The sequence below is a fragment of the Puma concolor genome, chromosome D2 (genome assembly GCF_028749965.1).
Source record: "Puma concolor isolate L17-30 chromosome D2, mPumCon1.1.hap2, whole genome shotgun sequence".
NCBI classification, from domain to species: Eukaryota; Metazoa; Chordata; class Mammalia; order Carnivora; family Felidae; genus Puma; species Puma concolor.
Genome location: NC_141677.1, coordinates 35,124,631 through 35,149,534, shown reverse-complemented (window position 1 = coordinate 35,149,534; position 24,904 = coordinate 35,124,631). Strand labels below are relative to the sequence as shown.

Below are 24,904 nucleotides of genomic sequence, written 5' to 3'. Positions count from 1 at the left end.
GAGGGAGACAGCATGCATGTGTGCAAAGGTGGGTAAGGGTAGAGATAGAAAATCCCAAGCAGGCTTCATGCTGTCAGTGCAGAGCCTGACACAGGACTTGATCTCATGAATTGTGAGATCATGACCCCAACAAAGATCAAGAGTTGGATACTTAACTGACTGAGCCACCCAGGCTCCCTGATATACTAAAATTTTTATGCTCACAGGGTGTTTGGGTGGCTATCTTTTTCTTTTTTAAAAAAGATTTTTTTTAATTTTAAAAATATTTGTTTATTTAAATTAAGTTAGTTAACATACTGTGTACTATTGGTTTCAGGAGTAAAACCCAATGATTCATCACTTACCCAGTGCTCATCCCAACAAGTGCCCTCCTTAATGCCCATCAATCATTAGCTCATCCTCTCACTCACCTCCCTTCCAGCAATCCTCAGTTTGTTCTGTCTTTAAAAGTCTCTTATGGTTTGCCTCCCTCCCTCTTTTTATCTTATTTTTCCTTCTCTTCCCCTATGTTCATCTTTTGTGTTTTCTTAAATTCTACATATGAATGAAATCATACGATATTTGTCTTTCTTTGACTGACTTATTTCTCTTAGCATAATATACTCTGGTTCCATCCACATTGTTGCAAATGGCAAGATTTCATTCTTTTTGATTGCCAAGTCAAGTAGTATTCCGTTGTGTGTGTGTGTGTGTGTGTGTGTGTGTGTGTGTGTGTGTGTATATCTCACATCTTTTTTTTAATGTGTGTGTGTTTGTTTGTTTATAGAGAGTGCAAGCAGGGGAGAGGCAGACAGAGAGAGAGAGAGACAGAGAGAGAGAAGGAGAGAGAGAAAGAATTCCAAGCAGGCTCTGTGCTGCCAGTGTAGAGGCTGACGTGGGACTTGAATTGTGAGATCGTGACCTGAGCCGAAATCGAGAATCAGATGCTCAGATCACCGAGCCACCCAGGCGCCCCTGACTGAGCCACCGCCCCATACTACATATCTTCTGTATCCACTTATTAGTCAATGGACCTTTGTGCTATTTCCATAATTTGGCTATTGTTGATAGTGCTGCTGTAAACATTGGGGTACATGTGCCCCTTTGAATCAGCATTTTTGTATTCTTTGGATAAATACCTAGTAGTGCTATTGGTGGGTTGTAGGGTAATTCTATTTTTCATTTTTTGAGCAACCTCCATACTATTTTCCAGAGTGGCTGCACCAGTTTGCATTCCCACCAACAGTGCAAAAGGGTTCCTGTTTCTCCACATCCTCACCAACATCTGTTGTTCGCTGAGTTGTTAATTTTAGCCATTCTGACAGTGTGAGGTGGTATTTCATCATAGTTTTGATTTGTGTTTTTCTGATGATGAGTGATAGAGAGCATCTTTTCATGTGTCTGTCAGCCATGTGGATGTCTTCTTTGGAAAAGTGTCTATTTATGTCTTCTGCCCATTTCTTCACTGGATTATTTGTTTTTTGGATGTTGAATTTGAGAAGTTCTTTATAGATTTTGGATACTAACCTTTATCCAATATGTCATTTGCAAATATCTTCTCCTACTCCATTGGTTGCCTTTAGTTTTGTTGATTATTTCCTTTTTGTGCAGAAGCTTTTTATCTTCATGAGGTCCCAATTGTTCATTTTTGTTTTTATTTCCCTTGCCTCTGGAGACATAACTAGGAAGAAGTTGCTGTAGCCAAGGTCAAAAGGTTGCTGCCTGTTTTCTCCTGTAGGATTTTGATGGTTCCTGTCTTACATTTAGGTCTTTCATCCATTTTGAATTTATTTTTGTGTATGGTATAAGAAAGTGGTCTAGAATCATTCTTCTGCATGTTGCAGTCCAGTTTTCCCAGCACCATTTGCTGAAGAGATTGTCTTTTTTCCCTTAGATACTCTTTCTTGCTTTTTCAAAGATTAGTTGGCCATACATTTGTGGGTCCGTTTCTGGCTTCTCTATTCTGTTCCATTGATCTATGTTTCTGTTTTAGTGCCTAGTGCCATACTGTCTTGGTGATTACAGGTTTGTAATACAGCTTGAAGTCCTGAATTGTGATGCCTCCAGCTTTGATTTTCTTTTTGAACATGACTTTGGCTATCTGGGGTCTTTTTCTGGTTCCATACAAATTTTAGGATTGTTTGTTCTAGCTCTGTGAAGGATGCTGGTATTTTGATAGGGATTGCATTGAATGTAGAGATTGCTTTTGGGTAGTATCAAAATTTTAACAGTATTTCTTCTTCCAATCCAAGAGCATGGAATGTTTTTCCATATCTTTGTGTCTTCTTCAATTTCTTTCATAAGCTTTTTATAGTTTTCAGTGTACAGATCTTTTGCCTCTTTAGTTAGGTTTATTCCTAGATATCTTATGGTTTTTGGTGCAGTTGTAAATGGGATAAATTCCTTGATTTCTCTTTCTGCTGCTTCAATATTGGTGTTTAAAAATGCAACTGATTTCTGTACATTGATTTTATATTTTGCGACTGCTGAATTCTCGTATCAGTTCTAGCTGATAGTTCAGTTTTTTGGTGGAGTCTTTCAGGTTATTGACGTAGAGTATTATGTCATCTGCGAAGAGTTTAAGTTTGTCTTCTCCTTTGGCAGTTTGGATGCCTTTTATTTTGTTTTGTTGTCTGATTGCTGAGGCTGGGACTTCCAGTACTATGTTGAACAACAATGGTGAGAGTGGACATCCCTGTCATGTTCCTGACCTTAGAGGGAAAGCTCTCAGTTTTTCCCCATTGAGGATGAGTCTTTCACTAACTGTGAGATCATGACCTGAGGTGAAGTTGGATGCTTAGCCAACTGAGTCACCCAGGCACCCCTATAATTGTTAGATCTTCTTGATGGGTAGATCCCTTAATTATGATATAATGCCCTTCTTCATCTCATTTACAGTCTTTGTTTTAAAATCTAGTTTGTCTGATACAAGTATGGCTACTTTGGCTTTCTTTTGACCTCTGTTAGCATAGTGTGATAGATGGTTCTCCATCCTTTCACTTTTAATCTGTAGGTGTCTTTAGGTCTAAAATTAGTCTCTGGTAGGCAGCGTATAGATGGATCTTGTTTTTCCATCCATTCTGACATACCCAATGTGTGGTTTTGTTTTGTTTTGTTTTGAGAGAGAAAGGGCACAAGTGAGCAAGGGGCAGAGAGAGAAAGGAGAATCCCAGGAGGGTAGAGAGAGAGAAAGAGAAAGGGGGGCTCACCCAAAGTGGGGCTCCTGTTCACCTGAAACAGGGCTTTTGTTCACCTGAAGCAGGGCTTCAGCTCACCAGAAGCAAGGCTCGAGCTCAGCCAAAGTGGGGCTTGTGCTCACCCGAAGTGGAGCTCGAGCTCACCTGATGTGGGACTTGAACTCATGAACTGTGAGATCGTGACCTGAGCCATAGTCAGATGCTTAATGACTGAGCCACCCGGGTGCCTTACCCTATGTCTTTTGTTTGGAGCATTTTGTCCGTTTACTTTCAGAGTGATTATTGAGTGTTTTTAAATAAACATTTAAAAAATATTAAAACAATTTTTTTTGTAGTGTTTATTTTTGAGAGAGAGAGAGAGAGAGAGAGAGAGAGACAGAGCATGAGTGGGGGAGGGGTAGAGAGAGAGAGGGAGACACAGAATCTGAAGCAGGCTCCAGGCTCTGAGCTGTCAGCACAGAGCCCAATGCAGGGCTCTAACTCATGAGCTGTGAGATCATGACCTGAGCTGAAGTCAGACGTTCAACCGACTGAGCCACCCAGGTGCCACTAAAAAATATTTAAAAAATTAAATAAGTGTAAAAATTCGTCTCTTCAGTTGTACTAGCCATATAGTCACATGTGGCTATTGTATTGGACAGTGCAGATATGGAACATTTCCATCGGTGTATAAAATGCCAATGGATAGCACTAAAAAGAATACCAAGATAGGGTGTCTGCCTTAAAGGTTATGTCAAAATGGCTAAGTATAGCAGGTAGGGAAGCCATGAACTGCTGGTCACACATGAAACTCCCCACCCCATTCCAGACCCTTTCCATTGTTGATAGTTGCTGATAAATTCACTGTCCTATTGAGGTTTGGATGTGCCTGTAAGTGAAAGGCATCATTGAAAAGGCAAGGGAAGGCAGAGGCTGACAAGGATAACATTCTGGGAGCTGTGAGTGTTAAGGGATTTTCCAGACATAGAAGAGATTGCTGAGCATTGGGATGAGTAGGAATGGTATGGGTATGGAGCTGGGAAAATAACATGAAGTGCTAAAAGGAACATTTAGCTTGTAGAAAAACAATATTGTTCCCAGAAGAAATAATATTGAAGATAAATTCTAATGTTCAGGTTAATGTTGAGCCAATCACCAGCTTGATCACATCTTCACTAAAATTATAGGTTTGTCTATTGATATTAAAAATATGGACACATTTTTTATGTTTAATGAGAATTAGTGGGAAAGTAGAATTCACCTTGAGGTTTACTTTTTTTAAAATGTTTTTTTTTTTGAGAGAGACAGAGTGAGCAGGGGAGGGGCGGGGCGGGGGGAGAGAATCCCAAGCAAGCCCCACACTGTCCTCACAGAGCACCATGTAGAGCTCAATCTCACGAACTGTGAGATCGTGACCTGAGTGGAAATCAAGAGTCAGATGTTTAACTGACTGAGGCACCTAGCACCTCTGAGGTTCACTTTTTAGTCCTTTTTCTTCTAGGGAGTACATCTGTAGAAAAGGCTATCCAAATTCTTTATTTTTGTTTTTTTAAATTTTTTTTTTCAACGTTTATTTATTTTTGGGACAGAGAGAGACAGAGCATGAACGGGGGAGGGGCAGAGAGAGAGGGAGACACAGAATCGGAAACAGGCTCCAGGCTCCGAGCCATCAGCCCAGAGCCCGACGCGGGGCTCGAACTCACGGACCGCGAGATCGTGACCTGGCTGAAGTCGGACGCTTAACCGACTGCGCCACCCAGGCGCCCCCTTTATTTTTGTTTTGGGGACAGTGCCATATACTAAATTTGTGAATTTTTTTTCTCTCTCTCTCTCATTTACATCAGACACAAACATCAATATTTATATGATTGTAGGATATACAACAATGTTTTTAATCTTCTGTTACTGTTTTAGAGTTTTTCTTATTTCTTTCTGTTTGGCTATAAAAATGTGCTCTCTAGGCAAGTGGCTTTTGAGAAAAAAGGTATTATATTCATTACTTAGCTTTTTGCAAATAGGAAATATAACCCTGTTGTTGGTGCGCAATGAATGAACTTTTCTGAAATCTATATTTCAGTATTTAAGCACTTTCTCTTAGCAAAGTACCTTCCTGTACCATGTTGAAAGCAAGAAGCATTTTCTACAAAGCATATTTTTCAAATAGCATTTGAGTTTTGAAATGAGAACAGAACCTGAGGATAAGATTATATTGGACTCTTGTGGAATATTTTTGTTGGTATTTTGACCTGGTATGTAGGTTCATTTTTTCTTGTGACATGAAACGTAGGATTTTAATATAAAGCCAGCAGGAATTCAATGACTTATTTGAAATTCCCAGAAGAAAAAGTTTTTTCTCGTGAGAAGAAATTTCTAAATAGATATCTTTTAGACAGTACAGTAGTTTCATAGTCAGGCTTGTAGAAAAATCCATTATCTATAGAAACAGAACTTTCTCTTTGTTTGTGTGCCATTGTCTCATTTCTGACCTGGGCTCAGCTGTTGTTTCTGTGCAGATCCACTTCCTCTGGTGGTGCATCCTGTCCTGAATGTTGACCCCAGTCAAAGTTGTATGGTGCCAGAAGAAAATAAATTTCTTGATCTTTTTTTGCTGTTTCTTTCAGCCTTTATTTATCTTTACTCGTGGTCAGTGAAGACAAGAAAAGAGCTTGTGGACAATTGGAAATTCCCATGTGTTCTTTCAGTGTTGGGAAACCCCAGAGAAAGGCAGAATCTTTCTTTCTTTCTTTCTTTCTTTCTTTCTTTCTTTCTTTCTTTCTTTCTTTCTTTCTTTCTTTCCTTCTTTCCTTCTTTCCTTCTTTCAAGAGAGAGAGAGAGAGAGAACAAGCTGAGGAGGGACAGAACAGAGGGAGAGAGAGAATTCCAAGCAGGTCCCATGCTCAGTGTGGAACCTACATGGGGTTCGATCTCACTACCATGAGATTGTGACCTGAGCCAAAATTAAGAGTGGGATACTTAACCAACTGAGCCACCCAGGTGCCCCAAAGCAGCGTCTGTCTGTCTGTCTGTCTGTTTATTTATTTATTTAAGCATTTTTCAACGTTTATTAATTTTTTGATAGAAACAGAGCATGAGTGGGGGAGGGGCAGAGAGAGAGACACACAGAATTCTAAGCAGGCTCCAGGCTCCTAACTGACAGCACAGAGCCTGACGCGGGGCTTGAACCCACGGACTGTGAGATCATGACCGGAGCCGAAGTCGGATGCTCAACCAACTAAGCCACTCAGGCACCCCAAAGAAGTGTTATTTTAGTTGGGGCCTACCAGGTCTAAGGAAACCTCTAGTTATTTCACAGAATTGAAATAAGAAACTTTGTAATTACAAAGGTAAGTTCTAGACACCTCTGACTTTTAGAGTATTTACTGATATTGAAAATACACATTTATATTATTCATGTTTTAACCAATGTTTAAACCACAAATTGCCACATCACAAGTTATTTTGAGTAGGAAATCTCAATGAAATTCTGGCCATTGTTTTAACTGGGCAATCTATAGAAGTCTGATTTACAGTTGCCTTTCCTATGCCTATTCTACAAATTCATGAAAAGACATAACTTGTTTTTAAAATTCAATTTGAAGTTCTTACTTCATGGGGACTCTCATCTTTTTTATTTCTTCTTTCAATAGTTACCTAAATGCCTGTTTTTTTTAAATTTTTTTTTTCAACGTTTATTTATTTTTGGGACAGAGAGAGACAGAGCATGAACGGGGGAGGGGCAGAGAGAGAGGGAGACACAGAATCGGAAACAGGCTCCAGGCTCCGAGCCATCAGCCCAGAGCCCGACGCGGGGCTCGAACTCACGGACCGCGAGATCGTGACCTGGCTGAAGTTGGACGCTTAACCGACTGCGCCACCCAGGCGCCCCAATGCCTGTTTTTAAAATAACGGTTTTAGGGGCACCTGGGTGGCTCAGTTGGTTGTGTCTGACTCTTGATTTTGGCTCAGGTCATGATCTCATCATTTGTGAGTTCGAGCCCCGAATTGAGCTCTGTGCTGACAGTGTAGAGCCTGCTTGGGATTTGCTCTCCCTCCCTCTCTCTTTGCCCCTCCCCTGCTTGCGCTTGCTCTCTCTCTCTCAAAATAAATAAGTAAACTTTAAAAAATAAAATAAAATAACAGTTTTATTGAGATAAAATTCACAAAGTATATAATTCACCCATTTAACGTGTAATTTAAAAGTTTTTAGTATATTTATAGTTGTACAACTGTCAGTGTAGTCAGTTTTATTACATTTTTATCATCCCCAAAAGAAACTATATATCCATTAGCAATCACTCCTCATTTCTACCTACAACCCCAGCCCTTGGCAACTCTTACTAATTTACTTCTGTCCCTATAGATTTACCCATTCTGAACATTACATACAAATGGAATCATAAGTTATCATTATGTGATCTTCTGTGACTAGCTTTTTTCACTCAGCATATTTTCAAGGTTTATCCATGTTGTGGCATGTATCAGTATTTCATTCCTTTTTGTGGCTGAAAAATATTCCTTATTCTACTGTATGAATATAACGCATTTTATTTATCTGTTCACCAGCTGATAGACATTTGGGGTTATTTCCACTTTTTGGCCATTATAGTTGAGGCAAACGTGGTACTTTGCCCACAAAATAAGGATACTAAGGGTTGTGCAAGTGGGAAATTTAAGGAGGCATTCAAATTTTTGCAAGTGTACGGTCACTTGATTGACCCTGAGAATGAGTGCCTCCTTGCATTTTCTACCTGAGAGCCTCAAGTGTCCTACCACACTCCTAGATATGGATTAGTTCTGATAATACTTTCCTTGAGCTTCACTGTTCTGATAATACTTTCCTTGAACTTCACTGAATACCAACCACTTTTGAAAACTGAGTGAAAATGTATACTTTGCTCTTTGTCACTTTGCTGTTCAACAGTGTTCAGTGGTCTTCCATTAATTATCAAATACTGACCAGTGATTCTTACTTTATTTCCAGTTAGATTCCCTCTATCTTATCCTTTCAGCCAATCTAAGCTACTTTCTATTCCCTAAACAAGTCAAAATCTTTCTTGTCATCCTGACTTTGCCCATGTCACTTTTCACCCGGAACTAATACACTGAACAAAATTTATTTGTGGTAGCATTGATCAAAGTAGAACAACTATTTGAACCTGTGACACTTACCTTGTTCAGACTCTAGTTCCTAAGTATTAGAAGCAGTCTCCTTCCTCTCTAGGTCACAGGTACTTTCCAGGAAATTAGGAATTTTCTAGGTTTTTTGCTCAGAGTGCTGAAAGACATAAGGCAGGACAAATTCCATAGTTTTTGGTTCAAGTTGTTCTTTTTCCTACAGTTTGCTCAAAGTGCTTTGCTCAGCTATTGCTGAGCGGTGCCCAAGGACATTACTAATATTATGTGACTGATTTGGCTGAGATAAAGCCATGCAAATTGGAAGCCATTAAAAAATAAAATCAAGTCATAGTAATCCATGTACATTTTAGAGTGAAATACTACTTTAAGGCTTATAAGGAAAAATATCTTTCTTCTGCCCTAGTGTTCCTTACCTAACCCTGATTCTTTTTTTTTTGTCATTTTGTTTGTTTGTTTGTTTATTTATTTATTTATTTTGAGAGGGAATGGAAGTGGGGGAGGGGCAGAGAGAGAGAGGGGGAGAGAATCTCAAGCAGGCTCCACACTGTTAGCATAGAGCCCAACATGGGGCTCAAACTCAAGAACTGTGAGATCATGACCTGAGCCGAAATCAAGGGTCAGACACTTAACCAACCCAGCCACCCCAGCCTACCCCCTGATTCTTGTTCCTTACCTACCCCTGATTCTTGTTTTTTAGTGCTTTAAATGTTGGCCTTTTTTTTTTTTCATTTTTTACCTTCATATATATTTCTGAATGATATGCTTAAATTGCTAAACTGCTATTTTCTATTACACCTTCTCCTGCTCTGCATGTATACACATACACTTTTTCTCACAATGCAGGTATAATATAGTTTTTGGTTAAATCAGTTGTGGTAAGCAAAATAATACCCCCACACCCACCACAAATGTCTCATCCTAATCATCAGGACCTGTAAGTATGTTCCCTTACATGGCAAAAGAGAGTTAAGGTTGCATTTGGAATTAAGGTTGCTAATCAGCTGATTTTAAAATAGGGAGGTTACCCTGGATTATCGAGTTGGGGTCAGTGTAATTAATAGGATTGTTAAAAGTGGATGAGAAAGACAGAATAGGTGCTATATGAGAAGGACTCAGTCTCTCTTGGTGGTTTGCAGATGGAGGAAAGAAAACCATGAGCAGAGGCATGCAGGCATCCTTTAGAAGCTAGAAAAGACAAGGAAAAAGATTCTCCCCTAGAACCTCTAGAAAGGAGCCCAGCCTTAGCACCACTGTGATTTTAGTCCAGTGAAAGTATATGAGACTTAATCTACAGAAGTCTAAGATAAAATGTTTGTGCTGTTTTTACCACAGCAATAGAAAACTAATACGTCAATATTCATTGTTTACATTATGGCTTTATAAATATTGTTCACAGCTAAGCCATATAATAATACAGTTCCTTTCTTACATAAAGTAAGAATATTTTAAGCAATAGTAATTGCTCTTTTTTTTTAAGTTTATTTATTTCGAGAGAGAGCGAGCATGCATGAGTGGGGGAGGAAGAGAGAGAATCCCAAGCAGGTTGTACTGACCTGAGGCTTGAGCTCACAACCATGAGTTCATGACCTGAGCCAAAATCAAGAGTTGGACACTCAGCTGAGCCATCAAGGTGCCCCAGTAATTGCTTTTTTGTTTATTTTTTTTTGGGGGGGGGAGTAATTTACCTAAAGTTATTTGTTACTATTTTCCTGGGTGAAGATACAAAGCTAAGTGTCAAAACTAGGTTTTTGTTGTTTGTTGTTTTTTGAGAGAGAGAGAGAGAGAGAGAGAGCGAGCTCACCCAAGTGAGCTCGTGCAAGCAGGGGAAGGGCAGAGGAAGAGGGAGAAAGAATCGTAAACAGCCTCCATGTGCAGCTCTGAGCTGATTTCATCACCCTGAGATCATGACCTGAGCCCAAATCACATGTCATATGCTTAACCAACTGAGCCACCCAGGCACCCCAAGACTAGGTTTGAATGTCAGCTCACTTTCTGTGTGATCCTAGGTAAGTTACTTATACTCACATTTTATTTTATTTTATTTTATTTTATTTTATTTTATTTTATTTTATTTTATTTTATTTTATTTTATTTATTTATTTTTTTATTTTACTTCATTTTATTTGTAATCTTTACACCCAACTAGGGCTCGAATTCATAACCCCAAGATCAAGAACCACATGCTCTACTGACTGAACCAACCAAGTGCCCCACCCACATATTGTTTAATTGATTTTTTATTGAGATAATTGTAGATTCACTTGCAGTTGCAAGAAATAATACAGAGAGATCTCTGTATGTTTTTCTCAGTTTCCCCAAATAGGAACATAAATTTAGCAGAAGTACAGTATAAAGTTGCAACCAGGGTATTGATATTGATAAACACCACTGATCTAATTCAGATTTCTGTAGTTTTACATTTTTACTCATTGTGTGTGTGTGTGTGTGTGTGTGTGTGTTTGTGTGTGTATTCTGTGTAATTTTTTTAGATGTGCAGGTTCATGTATCCATTACTGTAGTCAACATACTGAACAGTTTTAAAACCACAAGGATCTCTAGTGTTGCTCTATAGGCAACCCCACCCCATCCCTGGCAACCACTAATCTGTTCTTCCTTTCTAAAATTCTCTTACTTCAAAAATGTTATGTAAATGGAATCATACGATATGTAACCTTTTGGGATTTTCTTTTTCTTTTTTTCCTTTTTTTCACTAAGCATGATTTCCTGGAGATTCACTCAAGTTGTTGCAGGTATCAATAGTTTGTTCCTTTTTATTGCTGAGTACTATTCCATGATATGGATATATATACCATCATTTGTTTAAACTTTCACCTGTTGAAGGACATCTGGGCTGATTCTAGTTTTGGGCTATTACAAATAAAGTTGCTATGAAAACAACATCATCAACAACAAAAACAAATAAAGCCGCTATGAACGTTTGTGTACAAATTTTATATGAATATACATTTTCATTTCTCAGGGATGTTCAGGAATATAATTGCTGGATTGTATGGTAGTTGCATATGTGGTTTTTAAAGAACCCGTCAAACTGTTTTCCAGACTAGCACTAAAGTAAATTTTACATTCCCATCAGCGATGTATCAGTAATCCATTTTCTATGCACCCTCACCAGCATTTGGTGTTGTCACTACTTTTTATTTTAGCCATTCTGAGAAATGTGCCATAATACTGCATTGTGGTTTTGATTTGCATTTCCCTAATGGCTTGTAATATTGAACATCTTTTCATGTGCTTATTTGCTATTTGTATATCCTTTTTGTTGAAGTGTCTCTTCGTATCTTGTGCCCATTTTCTAACTGGCTTGTTTGATATTTTACTGTTGAGTTCTGAAAGACCTTTGTATAGCTTAGATACTAGTCGTTTGTTGAATATGTGGTTTGCAGATGTTTTCTTCTAGTTTGTAGCTTGTTTTTTCATACTTTCACCTAGGCTTTTATAGAACAAAAGTTTTTAATTTTGGTGAGATCTAATTTATCAGTTTTTTTCCTTGTGACTCGTGCTTTTGGTGTCAAGCCTAAGAACTTGGCCTAACTCTAGATAACAAAGATTTTTTTGTACTTTTTTCTTAAAAGTTTTGTAGTTTTGTATTTTATATTTAAGTCCATGATCATTTGGCTTAATTTTTATACAAGGTAAAAAAAAAAAAAAAAAAAGAAAAAAAAAGGAAAGAAAAGGGGCGCCTGGCTGGCACAGTTGGTAGACTCTTGATGTGACTCTTGATCTCAGAGTCATGGGTTCAAGCCCCACACTGGGCATGGAGCCTACTTTAAAAAACAATAAAAAAAAATTTTTTTTTAATATAATGTGTGAAGTTTAGGTTGAGTCCATTTCTTTGCCTGTGGATACCCAGTTGCTCTAGCACTGTTGAAAAGGGTTTCCTTTCTCCATTACATTACTTTTTGCAGTTTTGTCAAAAATCAGTTAAGAATATTTATGTAGATCTGATTTGGGTTTTCTATATGTTCCATTAATGTATGTGTCTATCCTTATGCCAATATCATACTGCTTTTATTATTGTAGCTATGTAGTAAGCCTTAATATTTGGGTAGAGTAATTCCTTCTACTTACTCTTTGTTGATTAGTTTAGCAGTTCTAGAGTCTGCACCTTTTCATGTAAAGTTTAGAATAAGCTTGTCTATGTCTACAAAAAGCTTTGCTGGGAGTTTGATAGGAACTGCATTAAACTTACAGATTAATTGGGGGAGAATTGACATTTTTATGATATTGAGTTTTCCAATCCATAAACAATCCTCTCTGTTTTAGGTCTTCTTTGATAGTTTTCATCAGCATTTTATAATTTTCGGCATATAGACTCTGTACATGTTTTGATAAATGTACACTTAGGTATTTAGTTTTCTTTGGCATGATTATAAATGGTAGTGAGGTTTTTTTTGTTTTTTTGTTTTTTTACATTTATTTATTTCTGAGAGACAGAGAAAGAGCACAAGTGGGGGAGGGGCAGAGACAGAAGGAGACACAGAATCCTAAGCAGGCTCCAGGCTCTGAGCTGTCAGCACAGAGCTGGATGCGGGGCTTGAATTAACAAACCATGAGATCATGACCTGAGCTGAAGTTGGATGCTTAACCGACTTAGCCACCCAGGCACCCTGGTAGTGTGTTTTTAATTTTGGTTTCTGGGTGTTTATTGTTAATATATAGAAATGTGATTGAGTTTTGTGTGTTGATCTTATATCCTGCAACCTTGTTATTACTTTTAGGAATTTTTTTGTAGATTCCTTGGGATTTTTCACATAGACAGTCATGTCATTTGCAAATAGAGATAGTTTTATTTCTCCCTTTCCAATCTGTATGTGTTTTATTTCTCTTGCCTTATTGTAGTGCCTAGAATTTCCAATATGGTGTTAAATAAGTGTAATGAGAGCAAACACCCTTACTTATTAGTTCCCAACCTTAGGGGTAAAGTATTTAGTATTTCACTTTTAAGTGTGATGTTAGCTGTAAGGTGGGTTGTTTTTTTTTTTTTTTTTAATTTTGTTTTATTTTAGAGAGAGAGAGAGCACAGGCAGGGGAGAGGGGCAGAAGGAGAGAGAGGGATAATCCCAAACAGGCTTCATGCTCAGTGCAGAACCCAACTATGGGGCTTGATCCAAGGACACTAGGATCATGACCTGAGCTGAAATCAAGAGTTGGACACTCAACTGACTGAGCCACCCAGGTGCCCCACTTAGCTGTAAGGTTTTTGTGTGGATGTTGTATCAGGTTGTAGCTACATATTTTAAAAATTTCAATTGAAATGATATTTCTTTTGCATTGCTTTTCCACATTCCCAAAGCTGGCATTTACCCTCCATGTTTCAATTGCATTCAGCTTATACTACTGTAATTGATCTTTAGTCATTTGTATTGTGGTTGATTTGTTTTCATTTATCCTTCCCTGTCCTCAAACACATACACCCTCTAGGCTATGAGGGCATAGGCTGTTTTATTCATCTTTATATCCCGAGCTTAGTACAGTGTGTGTGGCACCACTGAATTGTTTTTATTGAAGAAAGGAATAATGAATGAATAATGAATAAATGAATGAATAATTGAACGAGAGAAGAATAAATTACCTCTCATTGGGCTTAAGATCATTTTAGTTGGTAGGAGTATGAGCTTTGGAGCCAGAAAGATTTCAAATCTCAGCCCTTCTATTTAATACCACTCTAGGAATTTGAGGCAAATTGCTAAATTTTTCTAAATTTCAGTTTCCTTATCTGTGAAATTAGGATAACAATAACCTATCTGAACAAATTGAGATAATAGATGTCCATTCTTAGCACAGTACCTATCATGTTGTAGGCACTCAGATTTTCATTTCTTTCTTCCTTGAACTGTTTTACGTATTTAATGGTACTGATTATAAAAATACTTTGTGAACTGTATAAAGTTATTTCAGATACTGTTCATGTTTGTGTTAAAGACAGTCAAACTAATTTTGATTATGTTGGTTTAAGGGGAAAAAAATAGGGACATGAGAAAATAGAGAAAGTTTGAATAACTTTGGTTGAGCAATACCATGTGCCAACCACTATGCTCAACACTTTACATGCTATATGCTATAACCCATTTAATCCTGATAACAACCCCATAAAGCACATTTCTTCCTATGAAGAATTATATCTTAGTTTTTTAACTATAGTCTTCTTCTCTCCATCCATTGTAAATAAGCCCCAGGAATGGAGCTAATACAATTTAATGCAGATTTCAAACTACATCTAGAATATGACAAATAATAACTATTTTATTTCTAAGCTACAATCCTTAGTGTTTGGAGACTGTGTTCTTTAGGCCATGTGTTCTTTTTTTCAGCAAACTTAGTGATATTTACTTTCTACTTCCATCTCTAGGAATATATTAGTGCCCCAAATATATTAGGTTTTTCAGTTATATAAAACCAGAGTAATTAATTTGTCTATTGCCCATGGCACATTAGTTTTTTCAACAAATATCACTAAAAAAGCTTGAATCAATTTTTCAAAGAGGAGAAAAGCAGCAGACTGTTTCAATTTGTATTTAGATTTTTTCTCACTCAGTACTTTATATTGTTCAGGATAAGATCTTTTTTTTTTGATGTTTATTTATTTTGAGAAAGAGCAAGCACAAGTGGGGGAGGGGCAGAGTGATCAGGAGAGAGAGAATCCCAAGCAGAATCCCAATCCCTATAAAGGCTTGATCCTAGGACCCTGGAATCATGACCTGAGCTGCAATCAAGAGTTGAATGCTTAATCCACTTGAACCACCCAGGCGCTCCTACCACCTTAACCATTTTTAATTATACAATTTGTTATTTTTAAATACATTCATTTTTGTGCAACCAATTTCTAGAACTCTTCATCTTGCAAAATTAAAACTCTGTACCTATTAAACAACTCCCCATCCCCCCACTTCTCCCTCCCTTCAGTCCTTGGCAATCACCATTCTACTTTCTGTCTCTGAATTTTACTATTCTAGCTACCTCCTATAAATGGAATCATGAAGTATTTGTCCTTTTGTGCATGCCTTATTTCACTTAGCATAATGTCCTCAAGGTTCATCTATGTGTCAGAATTTCCTTCCTTTTTAAAGGTAAATAATATTACATTGTATGTGCATATACTACATTTTGCTTATCCATTCTCTTGGGTTGTTTCCATCTTTTGGCTATTATGAATAATGCTGCTATGAACATGGGTGTATAATGATCTCTTTGAGACTCCATTTTCAGTTCTTTTGGATATACATCCAGAAATGGAATTGCTGGATCATATAATTCTGTTTTTAATTTTTTTGAGGAATTGCCATACCATTTTCTATAGTGGTTGCACCATTTTATATTCCCACCAGCAGTGCACAAGAGTTCCAATTTCTCCACACCATCATTGTTTTTCTTTCTGTATTTTGATAGTTGCCATCCTAATGGGTGTGAGATAGAATCTCATTGTGGTTTTGATTTGCATTTCCTTAATGACACCTGACATTGAGCATCTTTTCACGGGCTTATTGACCTTTTGTATATCTTCTTGGAGAAATTCTGTTCCTGTCCTTTGTTCACTTTTAAATCAGTTTTTGTAAAGTTGTAGGAGTTCTTTGTTAATTCTGGATATTAATGCCTTATCAGATGAATTATTTGCAAATACTTTCTCCCATTTGTGGTTTGCCTTTTCGCTTTGTTCATTGTGCCCTTTGATGAATAGAAGTCCTCTTTTTGTTTTAAAATTTTAATGTATTTATTTTTATTTCTTTATTATTTTAAACTATTCATTCATTCATTCATTCATTCATTCATTCATTCATTCATTCATTTATAGCAGTGGGGAGGTTCAGAGAGAGAGGGAGAAAGAATCCCAAGCAGGCTCCAGAGCCTGACGTGGGGCTTGAACCCATGACCTGTGAGATCATGACCTGAGCTGAAATCAAGAGTCTGACACTTAACTGACTGAGTCACCCAGCTGCCCCTATTTAAGATATTTTAGAAGAATAATACAATAAGTATCGTTGTATCCACCATCCAGCAAATTAAACATTGCTAAATTATTTTAAGCCCGTTGGCTTTCCCCTTCTTGATTGCAAGTCCCTTGCCATCTCTCAAAGGTAACCACTAATTAATTTGATATTTCTCTAAATAGTTTAAACCCCTTGGTCAGCCTATTAGTATTAGAAGCTTATCATGGAAGAAGAAAATACTGTAGAAGTCCTGTGGAAGGCTAAGGTGGGAAAGGATATTTTTTAGATTTTTTTTTTTTTAAGTTGAAAGCCCAGTTCAGCGCCCATTAGAGATAGTTGTACATAAAAGTGCACAGAAATAATTTGTTGAGTGACTGTGTGGTACCCAGGCACTTCTGACTAAAGACATTTAGTACCAACATATTATTTTGAAATGATGTCTACATATCTTTTGGGTTAGGATTGTTATGCACTTTACCAATAAATAGACAGCTATGGCAGAGTAAATGTTTTCTTAAAAGTAGTGAAACTAGCAGACTTCCAGCATTTAGCTCTAATTGCATATAGTGCATTTAGCTGCTTTGGTTAATTGAGACTTGTAGACAGGACAAACAATAAGAGAGGTGTAGAAGCATTACAATTCCTGGTTCTGGAAAATGAGTTGTAAATTCTGAAAAACCAACCACCCAACCAACCAACCAACCCCCAGGTAATTCTGTTAAGGTCTGATTCTGGGCAAGGACCTGTTGAAACAAACAGCTCAATACTCACAGGGTAACAGTGAAGGACCTGACCTCCACTGTAGCTGAAAATGAAATACTTCTCTGGTGAGGCCATAATAGGAACAGCAAGTAGTAGCTGCTGCTGCCACTGCTGCCTGAACTTTGTGGCTGTGTGAAGTGGCTAGAGCAGGAAATGCTTCCATGGCACCAGGCGTGTATAAGGAAGGACTTGTTCTGACTCTGGCCCAGTGGTTGCACAGGTTGTGGGTGTCACTTTAAACATACAAAGACCTGTTTGCTGGAGGAGGAGCGGCTTCCTGAGGATCAGGTGCGCATCAAGGGATGAGCTCATCCTTCTAACCAGACCTGCTCTAGACGCTGAGTGAATGTTTTCCTAATTGCAAGTCCTGCGGCTGCCAGAAGCAGGAAATGGTTGAAGCTTCAGGCACTTTGTGAGTAGCAAAAAAATAGAAGTGATTTGGGAGTCTTTTGAAACATGTGGCTGTGAATATCAGGTTGAAGGTGACACACATGGACACTCAGTCTTTCTCTAAGTTGAGGATTGCAGTAAAGTGTGTGGTGGGTTGCCGAAAGCTTTGGTGGTGCTAACTTTAAGGATTCTTTTTGAAGTGACTTAATAATTTGTTTTTTATCTGTCTTGTTTGATTTTGTTGCTCTGGGACTTAAGACTTCTGGGGGCTCCCTTTTTAATTTCCAGGAATCTTTACAGATTTTTTTAAGCTTTAGTTGATGGAACTTACCCTACTTTTGCAATCTATTGTGCTGGCTTTCAGAGACCTATGCATGATTCTATTCTGTTTTAATTTATCAAAACTATTCACTTTAAGTCTCTTTAAAATGAAATTGGTTTTAAAAAGAAAGATCCATTTTTTATTACTTTTTATTGAAATTTTAATTTTGAGATAATTCTAGGTCATGTGGAATTGAGAGATCTAATATACTCTTTAGCCAGTTTCCTGGAATGGCAACATCTCGCAAAATTATAGTGCAATAATCACAACCAGGATATTGACATTGATACAATCAGCACAGTATCCAGCATGTTGCCCTTTTCATAGCTGCATCCACTTCTTTTGCAACACCCCTTCTTTAACCCCTGTCAAACCCTAATCAAAAAATCAATTTTTAAGCAAGAAATTTTATGTGAATCTTAAGTAGTTTATTAGAAGTCCACATAGCCTTAACGAAAAGAGCCCTGTACTGTGATAGGAGGTTTTGGTTCATTGTAGTAGCTCTTTGACCTTGGGCAAATAATTTCTCTGTGCTTCAGTTTCCTTATGCATAAAACAGGATAATAGCATATTAATTTCTATCTAACCTATTTATAGGATTTTGAGATATTGTAAAGTTCTTTCAAAAAATAAGTTCTATATAGATTAATATAGGTAACGAGGATGATAGTTTTCAAACTAGAAAATATGAAGCAAGTTGTCAACTAGAAACTGAAGCTCAGGATATTGAGAGTGAACATTTTATTTATTTTTTTAATTAAAAAATTATTTTAAGAGAGAAAGAGAGAGAGCAGGGGGAGGGGCAGAGAGAGGGAGGGAGAGAGAAAATCCCAAACATGCTAGCACGGAGCCCCATGTGGGGCTCAAACTCACGAACTGTGAGATCATGACCTGAGCTGAAATCAAGAAGTACTGCACTTAACAGACTGGGCCACCCAGGTGCCCCAAGAGTGAACATTTTAAAATGAATTTAAATCTTCTGGCTCAATCGAATTTCAGAGTGCTGAAATTGACTGATGATGTCAGAGCCACTGTTGTTAATTTTAAGAAATCACAAAAACCAAAGAGAGACCTATGTTCTGATATCCAAAAAGAGGAAGGTAGTTGGAAAGCTGTAAAATGGATGTGAAATCCTGGAAAAATTCAATTATAAATGATTAAACAGATGATATGGGGTATTAAACAAAAAGTTCTCTCAAAAATAAAATAAACTTTATTTTTATTAAAATTTTTTTCAATGTTTATTTATTTTTGAGAGAGAGAGACAGAGCACGAGCTGGGGAGGGGCAGAGGGAGAGAAGGAGACATAGAATCCAAGGCAAGCTCCAGGCTCTGAGCCTGATGCAGGGCTTGAACTCATGAACTATGAAATCATGACCTGAGCTGAAGTCGGACGCTTAACTGACTAAGCCACTCAGGTGCCCCTCAAATAAAATTATTAAAAAAAAAAAAGGGGAGTGCCTGGGTACCTCAGTCACTTAAGCATTTGACACACAGTTTCACAGTTTTTCATGATATATTTGATACCGATATGTGGTAAAATATGGTTTGGTTGATTAATTAAATGTGTAGAAGATTGAATAACTGTACCCATTTAGATTCTTGGCTTCACCAGGAAAGTCTCTGGTGGATTATCTTTGGGCCTTGGATAGAGTAAAAATTAAAACAAACAAAAAACAAACATGTTAATCAGATATGTAAGTATTACAAAGCTATGGTTAATATGACAGATGATGAATAAAACCTTAAAAATTATATCTATAGGATGAAATCATGGGCCCAAACTGAAGTTAAATTTAACAGAGATAATCCCTATGTTTAAATTCAAAACCTCAAATGCACAAGAACAGGATAAGGAAGAGCTGATTGTAGTAGTTAATATGGAAGATATCTGGGAATTTTGGTTAATCAATAATATAACAGGAACTGACTATGCAATGTCACTGCTAAAAACACCTCCAACTGTATTACCAGAAGCTTATCCAGGACACAAAAGTATTGGTTCTAATATATTTTTGTGCTATTTGTATATTTATTTAAGTAGACACTGACAAAAAGTATTCCAAGGAAGGCAGACAGAACCATAAATGGTATAGGAAACCATAAATGGTATAGGACTTGGGGATGGAAGTGTTGATAAGTTTTAAAACTGCAAAAAATAATAAAACACCCATAATCTTACCACTCAGAATTAACCACTATTAACCCTCTCTCTTAGAAATAAAACATTTTAGATAAAGCCAAAGCTCCTTTCCTTCTCCTCCCTACAAGGAACTCTATCTTATTTTTATCAAGGTAATACATGTGCATAGTTTCAAAAGTTCAGATAGTATTATATGCTTAGAAGGAAATAAAGCAGTTATCCCACCCCTAGAGGAAACTATACTTTTATGTCTTAACATATATCTATATCTATATATATTTTTTTAATTTTTTTTTCTTTTTAACGTTTTTATTTATTTTTGGGACAGAGAGAGACAGAGCATGAACGGGGGAGGGGCAGAGAGAGAGGGAGACACAGAATCGGAAACAGGCTCCAGGCTCTGAGCCATCAGCCCAGAGCCTGACGCGGGGCTCGAACTCCCGGACCGCGAGATCGTGACCTGGCTGAAGTCGGACGCTTAACCGACTGCGCCACCCAGGCGCCCCTATCTATATATTTTTAAGTAGGCTCCACATACAGCATGGAGCCCAATGCGGTGCTTCAACTCATGACCCTGAGATCAAGACCTGAGCTTAACCAAATGAGCCACTCAGGCACCCCTGTCTTAAATATTTCTAATAGTATAGTTATATCACTTGCTTTTAAAAAATATTTAATAGGGCGCCTGGGTGGCTCAGTTGGTTAAGTGTCCGACTTCAGCTTAGGTCATGATCTCACAGTCTGTGAGTTCGAGCCCCACATCGGGCTCTGTGCTGACAGCGCAGAGCCTGGATCCTACTTCAGATTCTGTGTCTCCCTCTCTTTCTGCTCCTCCCCTGCTCATGCTCTTTCTCTGTCTCAAAAATCAATAAAAACATTAAAAAAATTAAAAAAAAATTTAATATATATGAAGTGAAGTGCTATAGAAGATGAGCTTTTGATTGTTTTAAATGCATATATGTCTTTTCCCTTATAGTCTCAATATGGTTATGTAATTTGGGGGGTTAAGTAATTATTTATTTTTTATCTGACACAAATATTGAATTTGAGCTATATAATGTACAATGATTATAATCATCTTATACAACTTTTGACTTTCCGTAGGCATAATAATTGTCTTGTTTTAATTGCTCAGTTTTTAAAATTCAGATTACTATATCATTCCCAGATTCTCAGCCAGGACCATAAAACTCTGCCCGATTCATTAAAATCCAATAGATAATTTATCAATTTTTTTTTTAACTCTTAGAGGCCTACTTTGCATATTCTGTATAATCTATATTCCACTCCAGCATGGGTTAGTTGTTAGGTAGGCCTGCTTTACAATTCTCACCCTGAGATTTCCTTTCACAGTCATCCTGGGAATTCTGTTTCCTGAATTACATGTCATTTTCTTTCTTGGTTTACTCCCTCATTTTGGTGTAACACATCCTCTAGAAGCTTTCTGAGAGTTAACATTCACAGGAATTAAATTGTTTGAAAACTTGCATATATGAGAATATTTTTATTTTACCCTCAGTATTAAATAATACTCTATTTGGGAATAGAATTTTCTGTTGGAAATTATTTTCTCATTATTTTATTGTATTATTAAAAATTTTTTTAATGTTTATTTATTTTTGAGAGAGAGAGAGAGAGAGAGAGAGAGAGAGAGAGAGAGTGAGCAGGAGAGGGGCAGACAGAGAAGGAGACACAGAATCTGAAGTAGGCTCCAGCTTCTGAGCTGTCAGTCCAGAGCCCGACAGGGGGCTCAAAATCACGAAATGTGAGATCATGACCTGAGCCGAAGTTGGATGCTTAACTGACTGAGCCATCCAGGCTCCCCCATTTTCTCATTATTTTAAAGGTGTTGCTATTCCTTTGTTGCCTGTGAACAGTCTAATATTCTTTTTATTTTATTTTTATATAAATGGTAGTTTATTAGCAAATAAATAAAAGTGTATGATTTCTAGTAAAACATTGCGCATTTGCAACACATAATACATTTACTTCAGAATAGAAAATGTGTTAAAAAATTTTTTTTTGATATCTATTTTTGAGAGAGAAAGAGTGAGTGGGGGAGGGGAGAGACAGAGAGGGAGACACAGAATCCAAAGCTCTGAGCTGTCAGCACAGAGCCTGACACGACACTCAAACCCGTGAGCAGTGAGATCATGACCTGAGCTGAAGTCAGATGCTTAACCAACCGACTGAGCCACCCAGGTGCCCCCCAAAATGTAGTGTTTTTATATGCCCTAATTCTTATCGAGGAATTGGGATCTGACCACTGAAGTGTTCCATCATTCTTTTTAAAGAAAACCTTTTTTGGGGGGGTGCCTGTATGGCTCAGTTGGTTAAAGGTTTGGCTTTGGCTCAGGTCATGATCTCACGGTTCATGTGTTCAGACCCCACGTCCAGCTCTGTGCTGACAGTGCAGAGCCTGATTGGGATTCTCTGTCTCCCTCTCTGTCTGCCCCTCTCCCCCTCATGCTTTCTCTCTCAAAAATAAATAAACCTAAAAAAACAAAACAAAACACCTTTTTGTTGTTGTTGTTGCTAAATATACATAGCATAAAGCTTATCATTTTAACCATGTTTAAAAAAAATTTTTTTTTTTTTTTGAAAGAGAGACAGAGTGTGAGAGGGGGAGGGGCAGAGCAAGAGGGAGACACAGAATCTGAACAGGCTCCAGGTTCTGAGACTCAGGGCTGGAACCCACAAGCCGTGAGATCATGACCTGAGCCGAAGTCAGATGCTTAACTGACTGAGCCACCCAGGCACCCCTCATTTTAATAATTTTTAAGTGTATAGTTCTGTGGCATTAAGTACATTTACATTGCTGTGCAACCTGATGCCATTCTGATTTCATTCCTTTGTATGTTACCTTTTTTTTTCTTACTCTCGAGAAACTTACAGAATTTTCTCTTTATTCCTAGTGTTTTACAATTTAGTGCCTTTAGTGTGGATTTTTAACTTCATTGTGCTAGGGGCTTTAACTTATCTTAAAATCTGGCTATTTTTTGTACTTTTTCTTGGATATTTTTCTCTTTTTCTGGAAAGCCTGAATTGATTCTCTGATTTTTATTCTATTATCTTTTCTATTTCTCTGTATTTGTATTTTATTTTTTGGTGTATTTTATTTTTTGGGAGATTTCCTTAAATTTGTCTTTCAAATCTTTCATTGAACTTTGTATTTCTTGTTTTAGAGATGCAAAATCACAACTCTCTGAGAAATACATTTTAGGTTTTTAAATTTTCTTGTATTCCCTAGATTATCTACTTCCTTTAAGCTTCCCCATGCCGGCCCCCCCCCCCCCCCCCCCCGCTTTGAGGTACCATCAGATGTTTGTATTTATAGGCATTCTTCGGGGCTGGTCAGTTTTCCCAGATGGAAGTCCTCCAGTTTCCTGCCTGAGGAGTTTGAAGTCTGACTACCAGTGCTTTGGTGCTGAGAGGCAGAAGGGGGCTGGGGATCTCTCCATTTAGTATATAGACTTCACTTAATCTTCTCAGTGTTTTTAAAGATTTAGCTTTTTATTAAATTAAAAATTTCCCTAGTTTTAATAAGGCATCTCACGCAGGTTAGCTGTGTCTAATGTCCCACAATCACACCCTCTCTGGTTTATACTTCAGAAAGTAAACCTAAAGTCTTCAGAGCATTTGCCTGGCTGTATTGGGTTGAAAGAGAGAATTTGAAGCATCTAACTGCTTCTTAAACACATTTTTAAATTGCTTTTCCATTTTTAAGTTCCACCCCACATTCCCTCCTGCAAAGATCCAATTCCTGAGCATTTCCTGGGTTCTGTAGTAGGAGTATGTATACTTCTGTTTGCCAACATTTACCCTCTGGTTCTTACACTGGTATGTTAATCAATTACCACACATTTATCTGCTTTCCAGCTTCTAATATTTTGTTTAAATTCTACTCCTTCAGTCATTTACGTTCCCAGTTTCTTTGTCCTTGTGGATTTTTACCTTTTGTATTACTTTACACTTATTTATAGTGAAGACTTAATTTAGGAGGGAGTAGAGGTAAATGGGTTTAATTCACATATTTCCATTTTTTTATAATTTTGTATACATATAAAATGTATCCACAACTAATATATAGTAGTGCTCTGTGTGTTTGAAAAATTTTACATATAGGGGCACCTGGCTGGCTCAGTCAGGAGAGCATGCAGCATGTGACTCTTGATCTTGGGTCAAGCCCCATGTTGGGTATAGAGATTATTTATTTTCAAGTAATAAATATAATAAAAAGTAGAAATAAAATCTTAAATAATTAAAAGGGTGCCTGGGTGGCTCAATTGGTTAAACGTCAGCTCTTTTTTTAATGTTTATTTTTGAGAGAGAGAGAAGGAGATAGACAGAACATGAGTGGGGGAGGGGCAGAGACAGAGAGGGAGCCACAGAATTTGAAACAGGCTCCAGGCTCTAATCTGTCAGCACAGAGCCTAACGCAGGGCTCAAACTCAGGAACCGTGAAATCATGACCAAGAGCTGAAGTGGGACGCTCAACCGACTAAGCCACCCAGGCACCCCAAACGTCAACTCTTGATTTCGGCTTAGGTCATGATCTCATGGTTCCTAGGTTTCAGCTGTGAATCAGACTCTGCCCTGGCAGTGCGTAGCCTGCTTGGGATTCTCTCTCCCTGCCCCTCCCCTATTTGTTCTCTCTCTGTCTCTCAAAAGTAAATAAATAAACAAATAAAAAAAAATTAGTGAATGAGTAAATGAATGCATGAATAAAAAAAAAATTTACCTATATGGGGGTGCCTGGCTGGCTCAGTTGGTAGAACATGTGACTCTTGATCTCAGGGTTGTGAATTCAAGCCCCACGTTGGGTGTAGACATTACTTAAAAACAGTAAAATCTCACTGGGTGTTATATGTAAGTGATGAATCACTGAGTTCTAGTCTGAAGTCAAGACTACACTGTATGTTAACTAACTTGAAAATTAAAAAATAAAAAAGTAAAATCTGTCTCAAAAATAAATAAACTTTAAAAAATTAAAGAAATTTTCTTTAATGTTTATGGGGGGGGGGGCGGCGGGCAGAGAGAGAGGGAGACA

At 37.6% G+C, this 24,904-nt stretch overlaps 1 protein-coding gene across 6 annotated transcripts in view; it reads left to right on the top strand.

The window, feature by feature from the left end:
- Positions 1 to 24,904, top strand: part of USP54 (ubiquitin specific peptidase 54) — a 135,336-nt gene that overhangs the window by 7,200 nt on the left and 103,232 nt on the right. Inside the window, exon 1 of one of the 6 annotated variants that reach the window (XM_086679989.1) lies at positions 17,317 to 17,411. The exons of the other annotated variants lie outside the window; for them this stretch is intronic. The gene's annotated coding sequence lies outside the window, so the exon portion shown is untranslated. Of the gene's footprint in view, positions 1 to 17,316; positions 17,412 to 24,904 lie in introns of those variants that run through there. 6 annotated transcript variants of the gene reach the window in all.